Source organism: Kogia breviceps, chromosome 5 (assembly GCF_026419965.1).
Source record: "Kogia breviceps isolate mKogBre1 chromosome 5, mKogBre1 haplotype 1, whole genome shotgun sequence".
Classification (NCBI taxonomy): domain Eukaryota; kingdom Metazoa; phylum Chordata; class Mammalia; order Artiodactyla; family Physeteridae; genus Kogia; species Kogia breviceps.
This window is the reverse complement of record NC_081314.1, coordinates 142,857,292-142,863,071: the sequence shown is the minus strand read 5'-3', so window position 1 is coordinate 142,863,071 and position 5,780 is coordinate 142,857,292.

Genomic DNA, 5,780 nt, shown 5'->3' with positions numbered 1-5,780 from the left:
CTGTTACTGTAGATTATTTGGACTACTTAAAAATTTTCTATAAACAGAATCATACTGTACATACTCTTTTTGTGTGGCTTCTTTTGCTCATAATGTTTTGAGATACACCTGCATTGTTGTCTTCATTCATTAATAGTAGATCATTAATTTTTATTTATTCCATTGTATGCATAGATCACATTTTGTTATCCATTCACCTACTGATGAACATTTAGGCTGTTTACAGATTTCCTGGCTATTATAAATAACAATGATGTATAAGTCTTTGAGTGGGTATATGTTTTCATTTCACTTAGGTAATGTCTAAGAATGGAATAGCTAGGTCTTCTCTTGCCTGTATATTATACATTTGACATTATTCCGCAGGTCCCTGGGGCTTATTAACTTTTTAAAAGTCTTTTTTCTTTCTCTTCTTTAGTTTGCATAACTCTACTGGTATGTATTCAAGTTCACCTACACGTTCCTTTTCATTTCCATTCTGCTATTCAACCTATCTAGTAAAATTTAAAATTTCAGATATTTTATTTTTCAGTTTCAAAATTTCAACTTGGTCCTGATTTATATATTCCATATCTCTGGTAAGATTTCTTATTTTTTTCATTCATTGCATTGTATTTTCTCTACCTCACTGAGCATAGTTTGAACAACTGTCATCTTAGGGTTGACCTCTTCTACTTGTCATATTTTCCTGATTCTTTGTATGTCATTTAATTTTGGATTGTATCCTAAACATTGTCAAAGTCATGTTGTAGATAATCTGAATTCTGTTCTCTTCTTATAAAGTGTGCTAATGTTTTTCTTTTAGCAGGCAATCAACTTGGTCAGAGGTAAACTTCAAAGTTGATCTCACCTGTGGTTATGTCATAGCTGTGTTCTCAGTTTGGACTTCGTAGTCTGCCCCATGTGTGTACAGCTCATTGGTCACCCACAGACTTTTCTAGAGTGTATGTACAGAATTAGGGATTCCCATTCTGTGCTTTTTCCTTTCTTTGATTCTCCCACCCTCCAGTAGTCCTGGTTGCCCTGGGCACCTATCCTTCTCTCCTGAGCCAGAAAACTGGTGACTTTCCATTGAAGTTTTAGCTGACCTATGACACACCACAACTGCAATTGTCCTTAGGGCAAGGCTAGAGAGATGGGAACTTCCCCCATGCTTGCTGCTTCCTATGAGTTTCAACTCTCAAAAGTTTACTTGCTTCGATTCACTCTATAGAGTCCTTGGGTAGTTGATTTTATATATATTTTTCCAGTGTATGTATCTGTTATCTGTGGGAGGGTAAGTAAGTTTGTTACCAGTAACAGAGCCATTATTTGTGGATTTTCTATTGTATTGATTTCTGTTTTGTTTATAATATTTCCTTCCTTCCATTTATTTTGGATTCAATTTACTCTTTATTTTATTTTTTTCCTTCTTGAGGCTGGAACATAAGTCATTGATTTTAGGCTTTTCTTCTTCTCTAAAATAAACACCTGAGACTGTAAATTTTTCTTTGAGCACTCTTACTGATCTTTATTTAAAATTTTGATAGCTTGTCCACTATTGATTTTTTTAGCCTTAATTTGATTAAAAAATATTGCTTCAAAATATGGTTTTGATTATTTAGGTTTTTTTTTTAGCACCCCTTACATTTTTCCCCTGAGGCAAATGTCTCATTATCTCACCTCACCCCACCTTAGTCTCATTAGAAGAATCAGTGTTGAACCATTTACCTACGTGAGCCAGTAATAATAGTTGAGGATGTTTGAAGATACAGTGCAAAGGAAAGGCATGACAAGGGAGGAGATTATTAGGAGCCAGATGAAGGAGAGCTATGATTCCCATGTTAATCTTTATTCTGAAGCATAAGGTTTTGAGCAAGGGAGTCATATGATCAGATTTTAATATGATCCATGTTAGAATGCCAACTCTGTGTACAGTGTGATAGCGTGGAATGGAGAAAGACTAGAGGCAGTTTGGGCCAGAAACTTTCAAAACACAGATTAGAGATGACAGTGACCTGGGCTAAGGGAGGAACAATTCGAATGAAAGTGAATAAACTGACTTGAGACTCATTTCAGGGGTAGTGTGGACAGGGATGGGTGATGCTTTAGGCACTGGTGGTGAGGGAGCAGGAGAAAACAAGGGTGGGTCTCAGGTTTCCTGGGCTGGAGGAGGAGCTTGTTTGGGGAGGGTAACAATGTGTAAGAACATTGTTCACAGAACAACACGGTGCTACCTGATTCTGCAAAATGGTGCAAGTGTGAGCCTGCACCAGACATACCTCAGCGTGTGAACTGGCAATGGCTGCAGACCTGCCTCAGTGAAGCATGTCTTGGTCGAAGGAAGTGTTTTTAGTAATCTTTATAGTAGGAGACACGGAATGCCCCAAAATGACAGACACAGAATTATGAAATGCATTTAAAAGTCAAATACTTTCAAGTTTTGGGAAATCAGCAAGCTCTTTGTGGCTAGCAGTTGGGAGGGGAAGCCCAATGTATGATTAACTTGTAGATGCTAAAACTAGCCTCTGACTATTTGAAAACCAGGTTTAAAAGTCTTCCTGTGTACGAAAATTGTGGAGAGAACATCCAAGGAAGAAAACACTTTGTTATCCATGCTGAGAACCAAAAACCCTCTCAGCGGTGTCTAAGAGCATCCTGAATGAAGCATCTCCTGGAAATTTGCTCTGTCTGTCCATTCTACAGAACTGGGAGACCCAGGACAATTACCATCACCAATGTGAACACCTTATCTCTTCCAGGGAGAAGAATAGGAGGAGACCTGAGTGTAGACAAGCCAGTGATGAATTGGAAAGGGAAGAATAGTGTTATAGGTTGAATCGTGTCCCCTCAAAAAGACACGAGGAAGTCCTAATTCCCAGTGCCTTGGAATGTAACCTTATTTGGAAATAAGGTCTTTACAAAGGTAATAAAAATGAACTCATTAAGTGGTCCCTAATCTAGTATAACTTTTGTCTTTATAAAAAAGCGAAGTTTGAACACAGAGACAGACAGAGAGGACAGACGATGTGAAGACCCGGGGAAAAGACCATGGGAAGATGGAGGCAGAGATTAGAGTGATGTGGCCACAAGCCAAGGAGCATCTGGGGCTACCAGAAGGTGGAGGAGGCCAGGAAGGATCCTATCCTACAGGTTTCAGAAGGACAACCACCCTGCCTACGTTGACTTCAGACTTCTTGCCTCCAGAGTTGTGAGACAATAAATTTCCTTTGTTCTAAACCACCAAATTTGTGTAATTTGTTACAGCAGCCCTAGGAAAAGAACACAAATAGCATGGCTCTTCTGGGAATCTGCTTTTATCTCCTAATACAATAAATGTTGCCAAATAGATATTAATGTGGAGACCACAACACTCTAAGGACCTGACATGGTCATCAGGTGATTGTTAATGTGTCTAATTTGGCTGGGTAAGAATTAAGTGAAGAAAGGAACCACTTTATCTGATGATGAACCACACGCCTATGGCTGTGAGGATGGGCTTGCTTCCTGCCCTCCAACCTCTGCCTGGGAGAGCACTGAGGCTTGAGCTGTGGTTTCCAGCTCAGATTCCTACTCAGGGGAAATGAAGATGCTCTGGGCCATTGGCTCCTCACCCAATCCACCTTACCCCAGGTCCTGTTCTCCTTGAACCCTTCTTCCCAATATTTTACCCAGTTCCACTCCTGTCATGGTCAGCCTATTTACGCCTGAGTTCCAGCCTTAGTTTTTTGCCCCAGAAATACGGTTTTGTCTGTTTTGCTTCTTCACTGACTTCTCCTAGGAACAGGTTCTGCCTCTGATTTGGCTGCATTGGGTTTGGGTCCCAAAACTTCACTCTCTTGATCTCCACTCTTTGTGGTGGGTTCATTCACCATGCCTCTCTCCTTGGCCCCTTCCTTTACCCATCTGCCCAAGAAATGGGGAGAGTTGCAGTCCTGTCTCCCCAAGCATCAGGACCCATCTGTAAGGACCTCCCTCTACAGTCAGCTTCCAGGGAACTCCCTTGTGTGTTTGCCCTGTGTTTCTAGCTTTTCTTGGCACCTGGCTCCTGATCTTGCTTGCTTAGCACTGGTCACTATTATAGCAGTGACTGTGTGTGCTGGGACCACTCACTTGTCCCCACTAGGCCCCCTACACTCAGGATCAAATTCCAGCATGGTCTGTTGGTTCTGTAGTGTTTGCTCATCTCTATAAAGCTCTCTTTGTCTCTCCATAAGCCAAGATCTTAAAATGATTACCTCTCTTAGAGTTTCTCTGAAGAACCCCGTACAAATTCTTGCAAATCAGGTTTTCAGAGATCAGCAAAACAATCACTTGGAAACTTACCACTCCATCTGTATTGGCAGCACTCTGGCAAATCCCTTCCTATTTGCATTGCTGCTCTTCAGTATTAATTCAGTACCCAGGGGTCAGGTCTATGGCAACATAGCAACTCAACCGTCGTTTGTTTTCACTTGACAAAAACACACTAGAGCTGAACAACAGCTGCTTTGTTCCAAGAACGTCAACCACCAAATCCACTAGGCTACTTTGGATGCTCTGTGGAATGGCCCATCCGGGAGTCACGAGAGAGCTTGCATAGGGAGACGGGCTTTCACTTTGGTCAGGCCTGCGTTTTACTCCTGGTTCTGTCACTTCCTAGCTATGAGACTTTGGACAAGTTACTTAACTTTTCTGAGCCTCAGTTTTATCGTCTATAAAATAGGGATCCTGACAATGCTTGCCTGTTTCAAGGAGAAACAACTTGATCATAATGGATGTAAGGAACTTCGAACTAAACTGGGTACGTACACTTGGCCACCGAGACTTTCCTTTGGGATTTCTTAATTTTGGGTCACCCCTATGTCTATTTTTTGGCCAAATGTTCATCCCTACATAGATAAACAGCAGGGTTGTAGATTTTGTTTAAATCTTAGCGAGCAGCATTCATATTCCACTGCTCTTTTCTTTCAGCTGATGGATTCATATCATTTCTACCTTCTGAATACTTATCCCGTGTGCTCAGTCCCTGAATAACAGACTCCTAGCAGCATGCAAGGCCTCCATGTAATTCTTCCAGGCTCCCAGCCTCATCTTTTCCCTGGGTGATCTATTCTGTCATCACAAAATCAGATGGCTCTGATTTTGACCCATCACACGTAGAAATTAGTTCCACGGTGAGATTCCCATGTTGTAAATTTAGGGGATGGAACAGTCGACCAGAAGGGAGAGACCTGAATCACTGTACTCACTTGCTGGGTCACACTGAGTGAGACACTGAACCTCAGTGAGCAGTAGGGTCTTCTGTAAAGAACAGGAATTAAACATATCCTACTTCCTTTGCTGGGTGTAAAATAGACCATTAAATGTTTTGAAGTTGCTTAAAGCATTAAGAACCCTACAAGTGTGTGTATTGTTTGCTCTCTGAAAATCCAGGGTGTGACCAGAAGTCCTGGGACTTGCTTGCGTACACGTGTGTGTGTGTGTGTGTGTGTGTGTGTTGCTTGTATGAGTAGAAAAGCCATGCTGCAACAGGACATGCTACAACATACCCCCATGTAGCAGGTCAGCCAGATTCATGGTGTGGGTGGTGGTTAGAAAAAGCACACGTTGTTCTGTGCTGGTGTAGAACTGTGTGTCTGTTGTTTATAGCAGACTTATGGCAGACCTTTAAATCACATGCAGATCTTTAAAACATATGTAAACAGAGTTTTTGACAGACTCAATAGAGGCAAACCAAGACAGATAAAAAAAAAAAACGTCCCTAGGGACCAGTGAAACACATTTGGGACATTCAAATATACTATATGCTCAGCACTATA